This window comes from Acomys minous (genome assembly GCF_964271855.1).
Source record: "Acomys minous genome assembly, chromosome: 19".
NCBI classification, from domain to species: domain Eukaryota; kingdom Metazoa; phylum Chordata; class Mammalia; order Rodentia; family Muridae; genus Acomys; species Acomys minous.
This window is the reverse complement of record NC_140499.1, coordinates 30,618,706-30,641,253: the sequence shown is the minus strand read 5'-3', so window position 1 is coordinate 30,641,253 and position 22,548 is coordinate 30,618,706. Positions and strand designations below refer to the sequence as shown.

The following is a 22,548-nucleotide window of genomic DNA, read 5'->3' as shown; positions in this document are numbered from 1 at the left end:
AAGGTAGAGGAAGGAAGGAAGGAAGCGACCCTCCAAGAGTTCAGTGTCGGCCGAGTCGGAATCATGAGTTTTCGTCATGAAGAAGATAAGTGATGTTTCACAGTGACTTTCCCGGGTCTTGGCACCTCTTCTTCTCCCACAGTCTACCAGGTGAAGGGCATCCTTGTGGCGTGGCTTTCCCTTTGTATTCTTTTCTGGATTGCCTTGTCACTGGCCTCTCCAGTGGCCTCCATCTCAGTCATTCATGGACCCTTTCAGAACGTCCCTCAGCGAGCGCTCCATAACAGGAAGCTCTGGAAACCGGAAATCTCCAGAGGAGGAAGATTGGGGATCGGAATGTCCTTGGCCTCCCTGGTTCTCGCGGCGAATTTCTGCCAGGTTAAAGAGGCCGTGGCAGTTTCCGTGTGTGGAGGCACTCTCCACAGCTCCGACTTCTCTACAAAGTGAGCATCTACCAGCTCCCTCTCAGGCGGCCCTTTCAGAAGTCTGGCCTTTTCAGCCTTCAGCTGTTCACTTTCTTTGCTTAACCTTTCATTCTCAGCCACAAGAAATTCCACATGCCTCTTCAAATGTGCAGTTTTGGTTGCCTGTTGTTTTCTCGTCTTTTGGGGCTTTGCTTCCAATACAGGGCTCTGATGGCTCATTCTTTGGCAGAAGTAAAAATAGCAGTGTGTCCGAATGCCTGTCAAAGACCCCCTGCACCTCAGGGAGGCGCTTGTCTGTGGGAAGGATACGCTTCTGAGAAAGAGGGCTCTAGGTCCTCCATGTCCTCAGAGGGTCTGTGAGATGCCTGTAGGTGGGGGGTTCCATCCCTGTCTGTGCTCTGCTGTGCTTTCAACCGCTCCTCAGGCTTTGCACGCTTCCACCTCTCCTGGATGAGGACAAGCTGTTTTATGATACAAACCAAATAGCTATCTGGAATAATTTTTCAAACAGTTATTTTTCTTATCTTTAGAGTCAAATGTATAAAAGTATGTCATGTGTAATTGCTCTATAATGCCATAAATGATAATGCAAAAGCTAAATATGGGGTGGCCTGAGAGGCTCGCTTGTATTTGGAACATGCTTTCTATCCCGCATTGACTGTATGCATTTTATGCAAATTCTGCTTGTTGAGATACAATGTGTATATACACACTTGCAGATGGAACTGTACCTGCCACAGTTTGCACGACTTGTAAGATAATGGTAACCTCAAGACTATCAGGAGAAATATTTAGATTTCTATTTTATGAAGAAAGGAACCAAATTTTTAGTTACACATTTTTAAAGATTACCAGTTTACATAATTAATTATGGTGCATTTTAGGTTCTAACTTTGTGTTATATAGTGCATCACTTGAAAATAGTGAAGAACTCCCCTTTCTCCTGAATGATGCATGTGTGAAAGTAATGCCAGTTAGCAGGATTTGATTGTAAGACCTCAATAAAGTAACTGTGTTTCATTAAAAAAAAAGGGGGGCTAGACAATAAATGAAGATGGAAAGGTTGGGGAACACTGACATAGCGTCATCAAAAGAGATGAATATTTCACATCATGATAGCTATTGATCAATGAAAATAAACTGAGCAGCAACTGGCAAAGAAAAATACAAATCACCAAGGCTGATGGATAAATGTTTGTTCTCACTAGTAAATAAAACTATCAAACTGGAGCAAGAATGAAAGACTCTCTTTCAACTGTCTGATGAGAGAAGGTGAACACTCTCACCTGGGAGTGTGGTTTAGAACAGTGGTTCACATACTCTGGTGCCTCACCTTTGACCATGTCCCCTGGAGGGGGAGACCTGGTGGCACTCAGAGGAAGGACAGCAGGTTACCAAGAAGAGACTTGATACCCTATGAGCATATACAGGGGGAGGTAATCCCCCTCAGGAACAGTCATAGGGGAGGGGAATAAGGAAAGAAGAGGAGGGAGGGAAGAATGGGAGGATACAAGGGATGAGATAACCATTGAGATGTAACAAGAATAAATTAATAAAGGAAAAAAATGTGAAAAAAAAACAAGAACAGCGGTTCTCAACCTGCAGTCAGACACAGACAATTACCTGACGAGTCATAACAGTAGCAACAAAAACGACTTTATAGTTGGAGGTCACCACAGAACAAGGAACTGTATTAAAAGGTTCAAGCGTTAGGAACAGCGAGACTCAGTGGTTTAGAGGAATTTGTAGCAAATTGTCAACACTAGTTACGATAAATGGATAGAGTAGAGAAGACTAATTAGTTCTACATCAGAAATGTTTGAAATGTCCTGCCTGGTTAAGACTACATGTATTAGTCTTATAACTTAAAAGTAAGAATGTGCTAGAAAAATAATAAAAATTTTACACACACACACACACACACACACACACACACACACACCTCTTCGTGTTGCTTTTTTAATTGCCACCACTTCAATTGTACTAGTGATTACTACAGGAATCAACAGCCAGTTCTAAATGGGACATCTACTCTGCCTGGCTCTATGACTCAGGGGCCGAGGATGGCGGTGAAGAATGATTGTAAGAGCTAGAGAGAGTTGTCTGGTTCAAACACAGGACATGACAGGGCTATTTTACACACAAATTCTCAGTGGCAAGACCTGCATGAGATCAAGCCAGCCAAACTGCCAGCATGGATTAAGAGGGCTCATGAAGTTCTGCCCTGTCTGAAGAGCTTTGGCAATTGATGGTTGAGGGGAGGGAGAACAGCTTTCTTCAAGGATTTGGCCCTGGGGGGCTACCAGTGCCTCAGTAGATAGCCCCACGCCTCATCCAAATAGATAAAGACACTTAAAAGGGTCAGAAGTAAAGATACTCAGCTGCATGTGACAGTTAATTGGACTTTGTTGTGGTTTAGGAAGTTTCATGGGGGAGGGGGATGGGAGAACATTTGAAAGTGATTAAGAGTACTGCAATGGTTTGAATGAAAATGGCCCCTGTAGGCTCATAGGAACTGGCAATATTAGAAGGCATGGCTTTGATGGAGGAAGTGTGTCACTGGGGCTGGGCTTTGAGGTTTCATATGCTCAAGCCATGCCCACTGTCCCTCTCTTCCTGCTGCCTGCAGATCCAGACGCAGAACTCTCAGGTACCTCTCCAGCACCATGTCTGCCTGCAAGCCACCATGTTTCCTGCTGTGATGATAATGGACTAAACCTCTAAACTGGAAGCCGGCCTCTGTTAAATGTTTTCCTTTGTAAGAGTTGCTCTGGTCAAGGTGTCTCTTCACAGCAATAGAACTTTGCTTAAGACAGGTACATACTGCTCCTGCAGAGGGCCCATCTGAGTTCCTGGGTGCCTTACAATTGCCTGGAACTCCAATTCCAGGAGTAGTCTGATGCCCTCCTTTATCCTCCATGGGCACCCACACTCATGTGCACATACTAATACATACATATATACATATATGTATGTGTATATATATACATATATATATACACACACACACACACACACACACATATATATATATAAAGCTAAAATAAACCTTAAGAAAAAGACTAGACAAGCTTGGAGTTGAAGTAAAATAAAGCAAGAAAGACCAATTATTAGATACTGATTTATTGGTTTATTTAGTGATTGCACTTCTTATACTGCATATTTACTAGCTGAGGCTTTACTTGCTACCTGGAACAGAATGACCTGCAGAAACAGCTGAAACAATGGGCTGATCTCAACCACCTGCTGACTATCACACACACTTCTGTAAAACTTCATTTGCTTGTTTGCCCCACCTTGCGGCTTTTGAACCTATAATGGGACTCCAAACTGGACTTGGGACAGAGGCTTTTCGGGAGCTGTCCTGATAGGCCTGCCTTGCCTACTTTCTAGAAATTAAGTCAGATCGAATTTTCAATATCCAGTGCAAGATCTGGGGTCTGGATTACATGGGGCCTTTCTCGGGCCCGTGGTGGGTGGCACTGGTGTGGAGTCTCTGTAGGAGCCACTGTGGGGACGTACCATAAGCCCCTTCAGGTTTGAAAGTCAGTAGACCTGACTCCTTGAAAGCATTTCTCCCAGTTGCTGCACCTTAGAAGGTGGCATTATTACAGTGGAATGAACTAATATATATTACACTATTTACATCTGATATGCCACTAAACTCACATGACAACCTGCCAAGGTATGGCCCTCAGAAGGTAGGAAATGAAAGTTCACAGTGTCCATAATTACTTTCTCAAGGTCAGATTGTTATAATTAGGACAGCCACTAAGCCATTCTTATCTAAAATCCATTCACATGTCATAATCTTAACTGAGGGGATGCCAACCAGTGAAGTAGAGTGGTCAGTCACGCCATAACATAGAATACAATATAGGATCTGCATGGAGCTTTTAAGAACAGAGTCAATCATCTGCTTAGGAAAGAGACTATAAAAGTCAGATGATTTTAAAGACAAAACCTGAAACATATGCGAATCAGAAAGTTTGAGGAACACTGGGTGTTGGGGCCAGAGGGGTGCAGTGTCTATAAAGTGCTCAGGCTGTGAGACATATGGCAGGAATCAGACTCTGATGGACTCAGTTGCAAAACCAGGGAGTCAAGAGACCATGTATAGAGCCATCTGCAACCTGCCCTGGCCCCCTCCATGATGCTAGACTCTTAAGAGCACACCAGGCAACTGGCCAGCTGCAAAATTACCCAGAGGCAGGTGCCCGCTGGTTGCTTGGCTGAAATACAGAGGGCAAACCTTCCTCCAGGTTTCAAAAGAAAGGATTAACCTCTCTATCTTCCATTCCCAGGACCCTCTCCCCACAAAAAGATTTGTATGGATTAAAGTATAAATGATCTTAATATAAATAGGCAAATACCCACTAATAGCCAATGTATTCATATCGCCCAGCTTATGTAGTAAAGTTGCCTCCTGGGAATTTTGTCCCTCCTGCTGTTGCCTCTCTATTTCTTCTGACTGCTGATAGAAGGATTATTCTTAGGATTGATGTGATGGTTGATCAAATCCCCTCTCAAGCCAGGAAAGCCCATCTATTTCTATATTTAGCACATCTTTTAGGTTTTGATTTTTGTATCTATGTATAATTTGTATTTTCTACAACATAATAATCATTGCTATTAAAAGTGACCTTTAAACCTTTACTTGAAATTGCATGCCATTACACACAGGGAAACAACTGAAATCTAATAATCTAAGCTCTGTCCAAAGTTCATTTTATGTTATATTCTTTTACTTAAGCACTTGTTTGTTTTGACTATGAACACAGATGTCTGTGTTGGAACTCACACTGTCTTTGAACCCACAGAGATCTGCCCGCCTCTGCTTCCAAATGCTGAGATTGAAACTGTGTGGCACCATGCCCAGACTTTTCTTTTTATTTATTTGTTTGTTTGTTTGTTTTAGCTATTTTAGTCAATTTATCATATAATATTTTAAAAATCATATTTGTTTAATATACTCTCAAACAAATGTGTTCTCTACAATGACTTTATTATGTAAAATGATACCATTGGTATCATATCCTGCAGTATCAAACTCCTCTCAATAATAATATTTGTGTGTGTGGCCGGGGGAGGAGGGAATCCAGGATCACTTTGCTAGAAGCCAGGAGTTCATACTCTTACCAATCACAACTTATTACCTTTCTACAGCCTAGTGAGATGAACCAAAGTATAATACATCTCTCTTCCTCCCCCTCTGCCTTTTCTTTCCTTCCTTGCCTATTCATTTTTCTATCACTTCCTGGGCTTGCAGCAGGCTCCAAATCTCTTAGGAGTTGATAGTGTGGGTCCATACCAATGTATCTTTTCGCTCAGGTGGCGACGCATTAATGAAAGAGAGCATACTTTAATGTGACCAATAAACAAATTACATATCAACAAACCCAGAGCTCTTAGAAGGTGTCAGTTAAGATTTAATAAAAGTGCACTTGTGGGGTGGGGGAGGGGGGGAGTTTCATTAAGTACTGGCATTATGTTGGTGGTGTTTACTTAATCATATTAGCTGCAGCTCCCAATGGTGATATTGCTCTGAAATATGTCTGAATTTTTTCAATTCAAATAAAATGTCCCTGTGAGCTATTTACATTTATATTTAGACATCAAAACCTGACTCTCACCTACAAGTACCCGACATGCTCCTTGGAGACCATTTCCAATTTGTGGTGTCTCACTCTCAGCTCAAACTCAATATTCATTGTTTTATTCATGTCAAAGCTTTTCAAAGATGTCTCATGTAAAGAAGATATAGAAGTTATATTTAGCATACTTTGACTTTGAATAAATTTGCCCCAGTAAATTAATTGATAGTAGTCAAAATGACCTGACCATGAAATCATTCTAATTCTCTATATTGTAAATATTGGGCTCAGCATGTGGCACACGTGTTTAATCCCAGGATTTAGGAGACAGAGAAAGACAGATTTCTGTGAGTTCAAGGCTTGCTGGTCCCCATTGAGAGTGCTTGAGTTACTGCCTTGACTTTCCTCAATGACGGTTCATGACCTGGAAGTGTAAGTCAGATAGATTTTTTTTTATTCTGATGAATTTAAAAATCAAGCTAATATACTACTATTAATTGCGTGCTTTTATCATAGGTGGCGAGACCATGAGCATTGTAAATGTCTGTGTGTGGGTATTGTACTGGCTGGTGTTTGTGCCAACTTGACACAAGCCAGAGCCCTCAGAGAGGAAAGAGAGCCTCCGTGGAGGAAATGCCTCCATGACACCCAGCTGCAAGGCATTGTTAATGGGGTTTTCTGTAATCTGTGTTTTTCACCCATGCCCTTGTCCCCAGAAATAATGACTCTTAGACTTAAATATATTTACAAAAGCCTAAGCAAATATGACTAGGCATGTTCCTTGACTTGCTCATAACTCATATCCTGTTTATTCTCTTCTAAGTTCTGCCACTTGGCTGGCTACCTCTGCTCAGGTTTCACGTGTCTGTCCTCCTCTGTGTCCCGAGGTGAATCCTCCCACCTCTTGGTTCTATTCTAGAGTTCTCCTCTCTCTCTCTCTTCTGGAACTCCTACCTCCTATTTCCTGCCTCAGCTAATAGGCCAATCAGCTGTTTATTGACAGGTGAAGAATCTGTATACAGTACACAAGAGATTACACCTACATTGACATTTTGCTAAGTAGTGATCAGCCTATTGTGGGTGGTGCCATCTCTGGCCTGGTGTTCCTAGGTTCTATAAGAAGGTAGGCCGAGCAAGTCATGAGGAGCAAGCCAGTAAGCAGCACTCTCCATGACCTCTGCATCAGCTTTTGCCCTCAGGTTTATTCCCCGTTTAGTTTCCTGTTTTGATTTCCTTCTATGATAAATAACGATGTTTAAGAATAAGCTGAATAAACCCTTTCCTCCCCAACTTGATTTTTGGTCATGGTGTTTTGTCGAAGCAATAAAAACCCTAACCAAGACAGATATTTTGTTTGTATATGTACCTGAGCACCATATTCTTGCCTGGTACCTGGAGAGGCCAGAAGAGGGAGTTGGATGCCCTGGAACTGGAGTTACAGATGGTTGTAAGCTGCCATGTGGGTGCCGGGTATCAAATCTGAGTCCACTGGAAGCATAGCCAGTGCTTTCAGCCATTGAGCCATCTCTCCAGCCACAAGGAAGATGTTTTATGAGGAAGGAAATCAGGGTATCAGTCTGTCCACTAGTCAATGATTTCTAAAAAACAACCATTTTTGCAGAGGCTCCAAGGGCATATTTCTGTGTTTGTTTATGCTGCCTTCTTTAAAGCATCATAATTTTTTAAAGGCAAGGAGGATGCTGAAGCAAGGAATTAGTCCTCCACAGTGACAAACAGATTGGAGATAGGGTTGGCACATCTATTCCTGTGCGATGCTCAGTCCCGTTACCACCTCTACAGGCTACAAATCTCTAAGTTCTCTGGGCCTGGATTTCTTCATATGTAAATGAGACCAAGAATACCAGCTCAAGAGGTGATTTTGAAAATTAAATAAACATCTTACCTGACACATAGTAATTACGATTCTTTGCTGAGTAGCGTTCAGCTGCAACTGCTAAAAGCATTTGAAAAATGTTATGCAAGCTTTTGCTGCTCTGAGATTCTGTCCACAAAACAAACAGACAATGAAATCCCTAAAACCAGTCACCTCAATTCAGGACATTGGAATATCTTAACCTCTTGGCTTTTCTCTCTGTGGTAGGTACCCCAGTTCTGATCCACTCTATATGTACATGTACCCTTTCATGTACTTCAGCCTGGAAGGAAATATAAAGTGTCCACTTCCACATCTCCTTATGAAAAGGTCATTAAGCACAATGTATTTGTTTGTTTCTTTCTTTCTTTACTGCCACTAGATGGAGCCAGCAAGCTGCTTGTCATCTTCATTGAATTTGTTTACTGCCTTTGAGCATCAAGCCAGGAAACTGAATGCAGGGATACACTTTGTAGGAAGAAGGTCTTGCAGAGACTTGGGGGTGGACATCAGGATGTAGCTATAGTGCCATTCCTGAGATGTGTTAGCACTTGCTTCTGATCTTTGCCCTCTTTTGGATACTGGAAATACTTAGTCATCATAAAGATGACTCAGACAGTATTAGCCCCTGCATTTGGAGCCGGATGAAGAAGGCCTGAGGGGCAAAGTGTGGTACAGTAACTTTGAATAGCACAGAAGATACCTAAAGTGGGAACTAATCTTCCCAGTAAGTTTAGGAGATGCACGCTATTTCCAGTCTATTTAGGACAAATGCTTCTTGCCGTAGACTCCCAGCAGAAACCTAATGCCTTGGGTGTTTGACATAAATACTTGGACGGCATTCTTTCAGCTGGAAGCAAAAGTCAATGCTGGCTATTGTAAAGAAGCTCCCAGGAGATGTTAGGGGGATCCTTGGAGGTTTGACAAGGTGTGTGACATTTTTCTAAGTTGTTTTAAGAGCACTGAAGGGTAGACCTCTTCCTAACCTGCTAAGTCTTTCACCTACATTATAGGAAGTGGGGAAAGAGGCCTTAGTATTTGATATTGCACCAAAGCTATGTTGTAAAAATTCATAGAGAAACAAGAAAGATATGTCATGCTGGCCCAAGATTAGTGGTGATAAATTATTCTGATACAGGTCTCGCTAAGAGATTAAAAGGAGTTAAGCTGAGGCAGAGTTTAGTTCTGATCTTGACATAACTATATATTTGTTTGTTTGTTTGTTTGTTTGTTTGAGACAGAGTTTCTCTGTGTAGCTAGCTCTGGCTGTTCTGGAACTCTATTTGTAAACGAGGCTAGGCATGAACTCAGATCCACCTGCCTCTGCCCCCAAAGTGCTGATATTAAAGATGTGTGCCACCATACCCTCATTTGACCTAACTTTTACTTCTAATTTGGCTCATAATTAATAAAGAAGATCTGGAAGTTTTGCTTAATCATTCTGAGAAACCCCCTTCTTCATTTGAAAAACAAAAAGAACACATTTCTTTGGAGGACTCTTGGGGGAGGGGAAGGAAGAGAGAGAGAGCAATAATTGCTGTGAAGCTCATGGGATTTAGTGGCTATTCATCCAGATTCTTCTACATGGCTGCAGCGGAAGGGAGCCACTGACTTCCCAGTCACATAATTTTTTAGGATTACAGACTAAACTCCCATAAGATCGTCCAGGTCATTGGAATTGAGATAAGATGCAGAGAAACCCAGAATGCCCCATTGTGGCTTTGATTCCTCCTCCTGAAAGCAGTGGTTCAAACACCTGCTTGGATGTCTCACTTGTCTTGAAGATGACCTCCTACAAACCTCAGAAGTTACCATAGTACAGTGGTACAGGCTTTTCTTTGTTTGCATGAGAAAAGACACCATTTGTTAAAATGGGATTGCCATTTTGAAAAGATACGCGTTTTGCTTTTTCTTCCCACCTGAGAAGCAGATCCTAACATCCGGTGTGACACCTCAAAGGGAAATAGTGAGATTCTGGCCTAATCTTTCCTGGATAAGTTAAAGAGAAATAAGGTGGAATCAACAGGCTAAACCACAGAGATAATTGCTTCAGAAACACAGCATGGCATTGATCTAATAGACAAACTCTATATACTATTCCTGTTTCTGCTGAAGGAAAGTATCAGGAAATTACCAGGTTATTCACTATTAATAACTGCTACAGAAACACAGCAGGACATAAGCTAGTAGACAGTAAAACAAAATACTGTTTTATCTGAATATATATAATAACATATTTAATAAGAAATAAATTATATTTACCCCATACACTCAAATATATAGAGAAAGACTTGTGAAATTTCACTTTCTTCAATTAATGTCAAAGTTTACCGCCTTCTAGACATTAAATAGGTGGAGCAGAGGCCAAACGTTAGCAAATTTAAAATTAAAAATCTCCTGGTTGACTTTTAAAATCAATAGTTCAAAAACAGTAGTAACTAAGTGAGGATAAAAATAAAAATAAGTCTGAAATGAGAGGCAAGTGTATGTGGGAAGTCTTACCATAGCGTCTGCTTGGTGCAGAGGAAAGTGTGTGTGGGTTGTCTCACCATAGTGTCTGCTTGGTGCTTTCAAAGGACTCAAAGCCTCTGGAACATTGACACAAGCAACAGAGCAGACTGTGGGTGTTTGAAGTTTTGGGTGGGTTATTTATATGTGCTTGTACATAGTTTCTCTGTGTGTATGAGTGCTCACACATCTGAGAGAACACATGTGGATGAATGTGTGTAGGGGCCAGAGCATATCATTAGGTGTCATGTTCTGGGTGCCCTCCACATTTGTTGTTTGAGACAGGGTCTGCCACTGACCTGGATTTTGCCCAGTACACTAGACTTCCAGTGTACCTCACAGGGCTTTCTGTCTCTGCCTGCCCAATGCTGAGATTACAAGTATACTCTGCCATGCTGGGCTATTTTAAAAAGTGTTCTGTATATCAAACTCAGGTACCCATTGTTTCAAGTCAAGTAATTTTCTGACTGAGCAATACCAGAAACACCTATTTTATAGGTTTCATTTTTGACATTTTCATATAGGTATATCATGCATTTACTCATATTCACCCCCTGGAACCTTGTCTTAGGAAGTTGCCCTATCCCAGTCCTCTACCAAGAGAAAATATGCAGAATGTATTTTTCCTTCCTTCCTTCCCTCCCTCCCCCTTCATTCCTTCTTCATTCTTCCTTTCTTCCCCTCTTTCCCTCTTCCTTCCTCCCTTCTTTCCTTCCCCTCCCTCCATTCCTCCATCCCTCCCTCTGTCCCTCCGTCCCTCCCTCCCTCCCTCCCTCCGTCTTTACCTCTCTCTCTCCCCCCTTATTTTCTTTCATTTTTTTCTTCTAGCCCCGCCCCCACCCCACTCCATTCTTCTTATAAGATAAGGTCGCACTATGTCCAATAGGCTGGTAAAGAACTCACTGTGTAGCCTACACTGGCCTGAACAAGTGTCAGTCTTCCTGAGCCTTTTGAATATTATTTCTATTCCCATAAATGCCACTATTCTTTATAGCAGAAAGAAACTCTAGTGTTTATGCAGTTCTCTGTCCATCTGTTGATGGACATCACAGCTGATTCTATAACTCCATTACAGTGAAGAGTATAAATATACAGACACCTCAGTGCTGTGCTGCCTTAGATTCCTGAAGGTCACACTGAAGGGTGGTATAACTGAATCATGTGGTTATTTTATTTTGTCTGTTTATCTTTTATTTTGGAAATGCCCAGCCTGATTCCTAGAGTGGCTGCTCCATTTTACATTCCACTAGCAGCATACAGCTCTTCTCTCTCCATCCCTTCCAACATTTTTAATATTTGTTTTCCTGATAATAAACATTCTTGCCTGGGGTGAGGTAGAACCTCAGTGTAGGGTGATCATTTATTATTGTTGAGTTTGATTTGCAAATACTTTGAGAACTTCTACATGTATGTTAATAAGGGAAACTTATCTTTAATTTCTCTTTGTTTTGTTCTTGTCTGGTTTTGGTGTCAGGATGATACTGATGTCTTGAGGTGAGTCTGATTTTTTTTCTTGCCTTCCTACAGTATGGGGTAGTTAGATGAACATTGGTGTTAATTGTCTTAACATCTGTTGGGATTTATCAGTAAATCTACCCAGACCTGAACTTTTCTTTGCGAGAGACTTTATATTTCAATGGTCTCATCCAAGGTAAATTTATTTAGGTTGTTTCCATCCTCTTGGTTTGATTTTGTCTAGGAATTTGTCCAATCCTTCTAGATTTTGCACTCACAGCATTCCCAGCTTTCAAAGCATTCCCACGTGGTCCCGTGCATTTCACTGGCATCTGTTGTCGTGTCCCCCAACTTACGCACGGTCTTGTTTAGAGTGGTTGTCCTTCTCTTTCAGGTAGTTTGGCTGAATAGGTCAATCTTGCTTGCATTTTTCAAGCACTGACTTAGTTTCATTGATCCTTGTGATGCTCTTGAAGTCTTCTTGTAGTTAATTCCCACTCAAGCTTCTACCTGCTGATCTGGAGTTGGCTTGCTCTGAGCTTTCAAAGACCTTGAGATGCATCATTAGCTCGTATATTTGAGTTATGTCTTTTTTTTTTTTTTTACACCACAACCTTTCCTGTCTCGTTTATCTTCAAGATCTCATATTACAAATATAAATAACTTTAAAAATCACACCATCTTTATAAATTCAAACATTTTAAAAGTTCAGTCTTATCAAATAGCCAATCTCTATTAAAATCCAAAGTCTCTTCAATGTCAAAGTCTCTCAATTGTGGGCTCCTATAAAATCTTAAGTAAATTGAGTACTTTCTTACTTCAACAGGAATAAATCAGGGTACAGTCACAATCAAATCAAATAAAAAAAACAAACTCCAAAAGTGTAATAACTCAATGTCCAGTGGCTTGGATTCACTCATGATCTTTTGGGCTCCTCCAAGGGGGTTCTCTATCTCTGTCCCCTGCAACTCACACAGATTTTCTTCCAGGCTCTGGCTGGCTCCATTCAACTGTTGCTGCTGTTCTTGGTGGTTATCTCATGGCACTGGCATCTCCAAAACGCTGGGATCTTCTGCTGCATCAGGGCTGCACTTTCATCAATAGCCTCTCATAGAGTCTCTTCACGGTGCTGAGTGTCAACTTCTCTGCATGATCCTTTCAATCTTGGACCTTTAACTACCACTGAGGCTGCACCTTCACCAATGGCCTCTCCTAACTTTTCTTAGTGCCAAGTCTCAGTTCCTCTCTATAACCCCTTAATACTCTCAAACCAGTATCACCTGCGTGACTCTTAAACTACCAAGTTCAGTTGCTAGCGTGAGGTACAACCTTGGCTGCCTCTGGAATGCAGCTTCCGTGTGCTGGCTCTCAGGAAACACTTCCCAGAAGACTTCACTGCAAAGACTCTGGCTTCTTCTTCGTTTCTCCTCCTTTTATTAAACACAGATCATTTTCTCATACAATATAATCTGATTAGCGTATCCCCTCCCGTCCCTCCACTCCTTCCAGTTTTTCTCCACTTCCTCTTCCTTCCTGTGTTTCATTGGAAAAGAATAGGCTTCAAGGAGATAGAAATACAACATAACAAAATAAAATATAATAAGATAAAATGAATACTATATCCTGCCTTATTCAGCCATCATCAGAGACTTTCCTGGGGAACCGAAGGAAGGCACTAAACACAACCTAATAAGGGATGTAGAGCTCAGTGCCAGGGAACAATGAGTCTTAAATAATAAGTAGAATCCAGCCAGGAGAAGAGAAGCAGACATTTCAGTGAAACATTAAGTGGCCAAAGTACTGAGTACAAATCCGGTGTGTTCTCTCTCTCTCTCCCTCTCCCTGCCCCTCCCTCTCCCTCTCCCCGCTCCCTCTGTCCCTCCCCCACCCCCGTCCCATGTGTTAGACATAGCAGCAAAAATTTGCTCACTAATGGAAGTCCGAACCACACAATGACAAAAGTCAAGATGAAAGAGGTAGGAAGGTGTCCTGTAAGCCACATATCCCAAGTGAGAGAAGCATTGCTCTTCATGCAGAGGGCAGTCTGCAATGACCTTTGAAGAGAGAAGATCTAGGGTAAAATGGGCATGGGGCAACACTGGAGGAGACAGAGTAGTTCCATAGCCTTCACAGTGTAAGAGCAAGGAACAGTAAAGACTTTGGACATTTTATAAAAGAAATTTTAAAGTCAGGTTTATTGAGATATAATTTACCTTTCTAAGTGTGCAGTTTGAGATTTGGCAAATATATGAAATTATGTAATTTCCCACTATCAAAATAGAGAACATTTGTATTATGTGATGAATCATGGCCAATCAAAATTCACAGCCTAACATCCATAGGCAACCACAAGTGCAAACTTATTGGCATGAAAATCCACCTATTTGGCATAAATATTATTTTGGGAAACATTAGACCCTGGAGAATTTTTAAAGACTGCGTATATTTTCCATTTATGGACATAGGCAGTCTCCCATTCTGCACCAGGAAGAGAACTGCTGACTACAAGAGACGCTGGGCATGCCTTACCCTGGTTCACAATGCTCTTACTGCTCTCCTGCCCTCCTCTTATGAGCTGCCTCCCCAGTACCAACCCCATTTCCTTCATTTTACCTCTAGTTGATCACCCCTTCAAATTCAAATTCAAATCCCCCCTTTGAGTAACCCATCCCCACATCTATCCCATATTTTTATGCAGAAATTATGTTAATGCACTATTCCCTTTCCCCTTTAAATTTATTTTTGTTAGAGAGCCTCAGCTGAGAACCTAGAATCATACAAGAGAATGTTTTGTTTTCCTTCCCTTCAAATCTCCTGGGAAGTCATGGAAACTTTAAGAGATAACACCGGGTGGACAGATCTTCAGATCACTGGGGAACGTGTCGTCAGGCAGGATTGTGGGACCCTGGTCTTTTCTCTTGATCCCTTTCACTTTCTAGTCATAGGATGAGTGGCTGCACTCTACCATGCACCCCTGCCGTACTCCGATCAACTGGGCTACAGATCAAGAACTCAAACCCCAAGCCATGAGCCCAAATAACCCCTTTCACTTTATAATTTTGTTATCTCAGGTATTTGATAATGATGGACAGATTATATGGTGGCCGCATCAGATGCACAGAGAGTGTCAGGGATTGAGGATAGCAGCTCAGTTGGTGTTAGTCACAACAGTCACTCTAAAATTGCCTCTCTGCCTTGACATCCAGCTTAGCTTCTCATGCAGTTTTCTGATCTGACTCACAGCTTCATTCTAGGAATTTCTAGGAAATTACAATGGTTGCAAAATTACAGGAAGACCAGAACTGTTTTGGGTTTTTTTATTAAATTCAGTAGAAGCACTTAACAAAGGGATGTAGACCTCAAGGATGTTACATTAAAACTACCCATCATGTTACTCTGAGTGATTCACGGCTTGGAGTACTGAAATGAGTCATGCCCATTTGCTGTATGAACTAATCTCCATTATAAAAGTAGACTTCGTGGAAACGATGTTAACAATTAAGGTGTATGCAAATTTCCTTGACTTCACTTCTACCTTCTTCATTAATAACTCCGTAATGACTCCTAACTAAATTCATTCTTTGCTCTTCGAAACTTTTTGACCAGTTGTGAGAGTACTCAATCTCTTATAAGCACAAAATGTTTGCATCTTTACTTAATATATTTCAGGATAATGTGTGTGCATAATGGGTGTTTTAAGACATTTAATCTACTCGAGGTCAAAGGTTACTCAAAGAGCACGAGAACAAAGCCTTAAAGAAATGAACTGACTGGTCATGGTTAAATATTTGTGAAGCAGCTGGTATCTGCTGAGTGACTTGTACACGCCAGGCACTGTGGTGGCCAATTTATTTCTGTTTCTTCATTTGATCTCATTTAATTCAATCAAGTTCCTACCACAGCCTTACAGCCCATCAAAGCCGGGAAGCATTGGGACTGAGACAGGATTGGCTTTTAACTGTGGCTGTGTCACTTACTGACCACATGATCCCTGACAAGCTTTGGAATAGCTTGCAGCTTGTTTGTTGTTTAACCGACAACACCCCCACTTAAAGGACCTAAAATAATATATGTAATTAAGCACCTAGAAAATGGGAATTGTGTTGCTTACTTTTTATACACATGATGAAATTAAGGCTCAGAGAGTTGAATTAATTTGTTCAAGATCTCAGGTAAGTGGCAGAGCTGATAATGAGACATGGAACATACACTCTGGACCAAGGCTTGTAATTAGCCACATCTTTGGCTGCTTTTCTCACTTCTGTAGTACCTTGTCACACCTAACCACCTAAGCAAGACATGTCTGTGGGAAATGAGTTTACAGGATAGGAATTAATGCCAGGCAGGGCTCTTTCTCCTCACTTAGTGGTTGGCTTGCCAATCCAGTTCGGCTCCCTGATGAAGCAGAAGTTACACTGAGATTAAAAGAGCCACATCTGCATGAACTCTGCCACCGTTTCTGCATATGTACATTCTGCCTTGGCCGTCTACAAACGGGTCCAAGTGAGACCCTGAGTCTCCTCACTAGACCTCATTAAATAAAGTATAAGGGACCCTTGGATCCAAGAGTCAGGATGAAGATTAATTTAAATAGAGAGGTTTCCATTTGAGATGCAGAAAAGAAGTATCATGTCGCTAGGTAAATGAAATAAGGATGTGACTGTTCCCAGGTATGGTTGAGGAGAAAGGTTTTATGGGACTTCTGGAAAAGTCCAGACTGAATCAGGCCAGAAGCAGAGAGAGAGGTGGGTAGAGTGAAAGAAGAGAAGAAAGAAAGAAGAGGAGAGAGGGCAAGCAGGCCAAGAGAGGAGCCAAGGACCAAGAGGACCTAGACCAGAGGACCAAGAGGGAGAGAACCAAGAGAGTTAGGGGCTGAAATGGAGGGATTGTATAGGAAAGGAGCTGGGGGAGAGGAAGTGAAGGATCATATAGGAAAGGAGCTGGGGAAGGGGAAGTGAGGATCATATAGGAAAGGAGCTGGGGAAGGGGAAGTGAAGGATCATATAGGAAAGGAGCTGGGGAAGGGGAAGTGAAGGACTATATAGGAAAGGAGCTGGGGAAGGGGAAGTGAGGGCTATATAGGAAAGGAGCTGGGGAAGGGGAAGTGAGGACTATATAGGAAAGGAGCTGGGGAAGGGGAAGTGAGGACTATATAGGAAAGGAGCTGGGGAAGGGGAAGTGAAGGACTATATAGGAAAGGAGCTGGGGAAGGGGAAGTGAAGGACTATATAGGAAAGGAGCTGGGGAAGGGGAAGTGAAGGATCATATAGGAAAGGAGCTGGGGAAGGTGAAGTGAGGACTATATAGGAAAGGATCTGGGGAAGGGGAAGTGAGGACTATATAGGAAAGGAGCTGGGGAAGGGGAAGTGAGGACTATATAGGAAAGGAGCTGGGGAAGGGGAAGTGAAGGATCATATAGGAAAGGATCTGGGGAAGGGGAAGTGAAGGATCATATAGGAAAGGAGCTGGGGAAGGGGAAGTGAGGACTATATAGGAAAGGATCTGGGGAAGGGGAAGTGAGGACTATATAGGAAAGGAGCTGGGGAAGGGGAAGTGAAGGACTATATAGGAAAGGAGCTGGGGGAGGGGAAGTGAAGGATCATATAGGAAAGGAGCTGGGGAAGGGGAAGTGAAGGATCATATAGGAAAGGATCTGGGGAAGGGGAAGTGAGGACTATATAGGAAAGGATCTGGGGAAGGAGAAGTGAGGACTATATAGGAAAGGAGCTGGGGAAGGGGAAGTGAAGGATCATATAGGAAAGGATCTGGGGAAGGGGAAGTGAGGACTATATAGGAAAGGAGCTGGGGAAGGGGAAGTGAGGACTATATAGGAAAGGAGCTGGGGAAGGGGAAGTGAGGGCTATATAGGAAAGGAGCTGGGGAAGGGGAAGTGAAGGATCATATAGGAAAGGAGCTGGGGAAGGGAAGTGAAGGATCATATAGGAAAGGAGCTGGGGAAGGGGAAGTGAGGGCTATATAGGAAAGGAGCTGGGGAAGGGGAAGTGAGGGCTATATAGGAAAGGAGCTGGGGAAGGGGAAGTGAAGGATCATATAGGAAAGGAGCTGGGGGAGGGGAAGTGAGGACTATATAGGAAAGGAGCTGGGGAAGGGGAAGTGAGGACTATATAGGAAAGGAGCTGGGGAAGGGGAAGTGAAGGATCATATAGGAAAGGAGCTGGGGAAGGGAAGTGAAGGATCATATAGGAAAGGAGCTGGGGGAGGGGAAGTGAGGACTATATAGGAAAGGAGCTGGGGAAGGGGAAGTGAGGATTATATAGGAAAGGAGCTGGGGAAGGGGAAGTGAAGGATCATATAGGAAAGGAGCTGGGGAAGGGAAGTGAAGGATCATATAGGAAAGGAGCTGGGGGAGGGGAAGTGAGGACTATATAGGAAAGGAGCTGGGGAAGGGGAAGTGAGGACTATATAGGAAAGGAGCTGGGGAAGGGGAAGTGAGGGCTATATAGGAAAGGAGCTGGGGAAGGGGAAGTGAAGGATCATATAGGAAAGGAGCTGGGGAAGGGAAGTGAAGGATCATATAGGAAAGGAGCTGGGGGAGGGGAAGTGAGGACTATATAGGAAAGGATCTGGGGAAGGGGAAGTGAGGACTATATAGGAAAGGAGCTGGGGAAGGGGAAGTGAGGGCTATATAGGAAAGGAGCTGGGGAAGGGGAAGTGAGGGCTATATAGGAAAGGAGCTGGGGAAGGGGAAGTGAAGGATCATATAGGAAAGGAGCTGGGGGAGGGGAAGTGAGGACTATATAGGAAAGGAGCTGGGGAAGGGGAAGTGAGGGCTATATAGGAAAGGAGCTGGGGGAGGGGAAGTGAAGGATCATATAGGAAAGGAGCTGGGGAAGGGGAAGTGAAGGATCATATAGGAAAGGAGCTGGGGAAGGGGAAGTGAGGACTATATAGGAAAGGAGCTGGGGAAGGGGAAGTGAAGGATCATATAGGAAAGGAGCTGGGGGAGGGGAAGTGAGGACTATATAGGAAAGGAGCTGGGGAAGGGGAAGTGAGGGCTATATAGGAAAGGAGCTGGGGAAGGGGAAGTGAAGGATCATATAGGAAAGGAGCTGGGGGAGGGGAAGTGAGGACTATATAGGAAAGGAGCTGGGGAAGGGGAAGTGAGGGCTATATAGGAAAGGAGCTGGGGGAGGGGAAGTGAAGGATCATATAGGAAAGGAGCTGGGGAAGGGGAAGTGAAGGATCATATAGGAAAGGAGCTGGGGGAGGGGAAGTGAAGGATCATTTAGGAAAGGAGCTGGGGAAGGGGAAGTGAAGGATCATATAGGAAAGGAGCTGGGGAAGGGGAAGTGAAGGATCATATAGGAAAGGATCTGGGGAAGGGGAAGTGAGGACTACATAGGAAAGGAGCTGGGGAAGGGGAAGTGAGGACTATATAGGAAAGGAGCTGGGGAAGGGGAAATGAGGGCTATATAGGAAAGGAGCTGGGGGAGGGGAAGTGAAGGATCATATAGGAAAGGAGCTGGGGAAGGGGAAGTGAAGGATCATATAGGAAAGGAGCTGGGGAAGGGGAAGTGAGGACTATATAGGAAAGGAGCTGGGGAAGGGGAAGTGAGGACTATATAGGAAAGGAGCTGGGGAAGGGGAAGTGAGGACTATATAGGAAAGGATCTGGGGAAGGGGAAGTGAGGACTATATAGGAAAGGAGCTGGGGAAGGGGAAGTGAGGGATCATATAGGAAAGGATCTGGGGAAGGGGAAGTGAGGACTATATAGGAAAGGATCTGGGGAAGGGGAAGTGAGGACTATATAGGAAAGGAGCTGGGGAAGGGGAAGTGAAGGACTATATAGGAAAGGAGCTGGGGGAGGGGAAGTGAAGGATCATATAGGAAAGGAGCTGGGGAAGGGGAAGTGAAGGATCATATAGGAAAGGATCTGGGGAAGGGGAAGTGAGGACTATATAGGAAAGGATCTGGGGAAGGAGAAGTGAGGACTATATAGGAAAGGAGCTGGGGAAGGGGAAGTGAAGGATCATATAGGAAAGGATCTGGGGAAGGGGAAGTGAGGACTATATAGGAAAGGAGCTGGGGAAGGGGAAGTGAGGACTATATAGGAAAGGAGCTGGGGAAGGGGAAGTGAAGGATCATATAGGAAAGGAGCTGGGGAAGGGGAAGTGAAGGATCATATAGGAAAGGAGCTGGGGGAGGGGAAGTGAAGGATCATATAGGAAAGGAGCTGGGGGAGGGGAAGTGAAGGATCATATAGGAAAGGATCTGGGGAAGGGGAAGTGAGGACTATATAGGAAAGGAGCTGGGGGAGGGGAAGTGAGGACTATATAGGAAAGGAGCTGGGGAAGGGGAAGTGAGGACTATATAGGAAAGGAGCTGGGGAAGGGGAAGTGAAGGATCATATAGGAAAGGAGCTGGGGAAGGGGAAGTGAAGGATCATATAGGAAAGGAGCTGGGGGAGGGGAAGTGAAGGATCATATAGGAAAGGATCTGGGGAAGGGGAAGTGAGGACTATATAGGAAAGGAGCTGGGGAAGGGGAAGTGAGGACTATATAGGAAAGGAGCTGGGGGAGGGGAAGTGAGGACTATATAGGAAAGGAGCTGGGGAAGGGGAAGTGAGGACTATATAGGAAAGGAGCTGGGGAAGGGGAAGTGAGGGCTATGTAGGAAAGGAGCTGGGGAAGGGGAAGTGAAGGATCATATAGGAAAGGAGCTGGGGGAGGGGAAGTGAAGGATCATATAGGAAAGGAGCTGGGGGAGGGGAAGTGAAGCCTTTGGGCTGGAGAGGTTTAGGGTATGTGGTGGATGAGGGGGGATGAGAAGTGCTAGGAGGAGCCTCAGGTACAGAGTGAGCCTAGAGGCCAAGCAGACACTTTGGTATGCTAAAAGGCACCCCGGTTAGCCATTTGTCCCCATTTCCTTTGGGACCTGACTCTAGGTTTCCATTGCTTAAGGAAGAATCTTCCAGAAATAAAATTGCCATGGTCCTCTCATAGGAAGCTGTTTCCAGTTAAGAGACACTCTTCTTTCACACTTATGCCCAGATTTCATCAGCAAAATTACCATAAGCTACCCTACCCTCTCTTAATTCTCCTGTAGCCCATTTGTTATCCACAAAATCCTTCCCTTTCATACTTCTCCATTGTCCTGAAGTAGATATTTTAGTAGTGACTTTGTACTAGTGCCTCATTACCTCCCCAGGAGTTACTGTGGCTGCCAGTCATGTTCCGACATGTACATGCATGGCTCTTTGTGTCGCACCTGCCATATGCTGTGTCCTCTTCTGCTGTTGCCCCACTCTTCTCTTCTTATCATGGGACAGGTAATGATATCACCAAGGGACCAACATGGTTGGTATGAAGATAGGCCATGGCTTATGGAACTATTTTCCTGTTTAGGGCTTCATGAACAATCTTCTGAACACCTTTCTCTCAAAAGCTGAATTTTGATGGGTTTTCCACATCTTGACTGCTTTTACTTGCCTTTGCAATGATCACCTAAATTAACACCTGAACATTGTTCACCTGTGTTACTAAAATCACACCATAACACATTGTTTGCACATACAGCTAGTGATCTTTAAAAAATGAGAGGCAAAGGGGGTAGAGAGAAATTTCAGTGGTTAATAGTGAGTGCTTGCTGTTCTTCTGGAAGCTCCAAGGTCTATTCCCTGCACATAGGTGGTTAGGTCATAATGAACCATAACTGAAGATCCAAGGGATGCAACCCTCTTTTCTGGCATCTGAGGGTACCTATACCCATATGACATACACTCACACAGACACAAAGAAGTAACCATTTTTTTTTTAAATGTAAGGCCAAGGGAATCTGCCATTGCTTAGTATCTAAACTCTCCAATGTTACCCCAAGTCCCCCTCTTTAGCTCTCCCCCGTCACCTGCTTCAACTCTTCCTTTATACTTTGATTCTTAACATCTTTTTATATGAGCTGTTTGCCTTGATAGGAATCAATGAAAGATTCTTATTATGATGTGAGTACTTACTGCTGTGTTTCCCACTAGAATATAAATTTCTTGAGATCAGGTAACTGTCCTTTTACACATATAACTAAGTCCATAGAAGATAAAAGGTATTCAAGTAGAACCTGTTGCATTAATGAATTGGGTGCTACCCACCCCCACCCCACCCCCATCTCCATCTTTTTCTTCTGCTATGATCTCTCTCATGATCTCCTCTCTGGTCTGAGCTGGTCCATAGGCTTTCTGTCTCCTTAGCAACAAACATCAAATGTCATCTTCTGTTACCATTGTTTGCTTTCACAAATCTGATAATTTTACTTCTCTTTTTAAGGATTTCTATTCATGCTTGAAAAAAATAAAAGAAAGAAAACCTCTTGAGGTAATATGTGAGAACTTTATCTACCTTTTGAGACATGTTACCTGCTCACTGTTTCTTCAGTATGACACTCAGGGACCCTGAGGTCACATGGAACTGAGCATGTTAATGTCTGCATAATGGATAGACTAAAGATATGAAGGTCAACAGCCCCCAAGCCACAGGGATCACATTCTTTCTATTATATCGCACATCCCTAACTGATTATTTTACTATTTAAGAGTTTTCTCCCTCTACCAAACCATGGTCCTTCCTTTCAACCTCAACCTCTCTCAAATATTCCACTTCTTTTGACTACTGCCACCTAAGTTCTGCATCCTAATCTTCTACTGTTGTAACATTGTTCATACAAGATATCAAGAAGAGTGGG

At 43.2% G+C, this 22,548-nt stretch overlaps 1 pseudogene across 1 annotated transcript; it reads right to left on the bottom strand.

Moving 5' to 3' along the window:
• Positions 1 to 234: 234 nt before the first annotated feature.
• LOC311590298 (nuclear receptor-binding factor 2-like) lies at positions 235 to 21,047 on the bottom strand (annotated as a pseudogene). The gene is made up of 3 exons: positions 21,017 to 21,047; positions 7,923 to 8,021; positions 235 to 915 (listed from the first exon to the last, which is right to left on the bottom strand). The product of its transcript is annotated as a nuclear receptor-binding factor 2-like (transcript).
• Between the last annotated feature and the right edge of the window lie 1,501 nt (positions 21,048 to 22,548).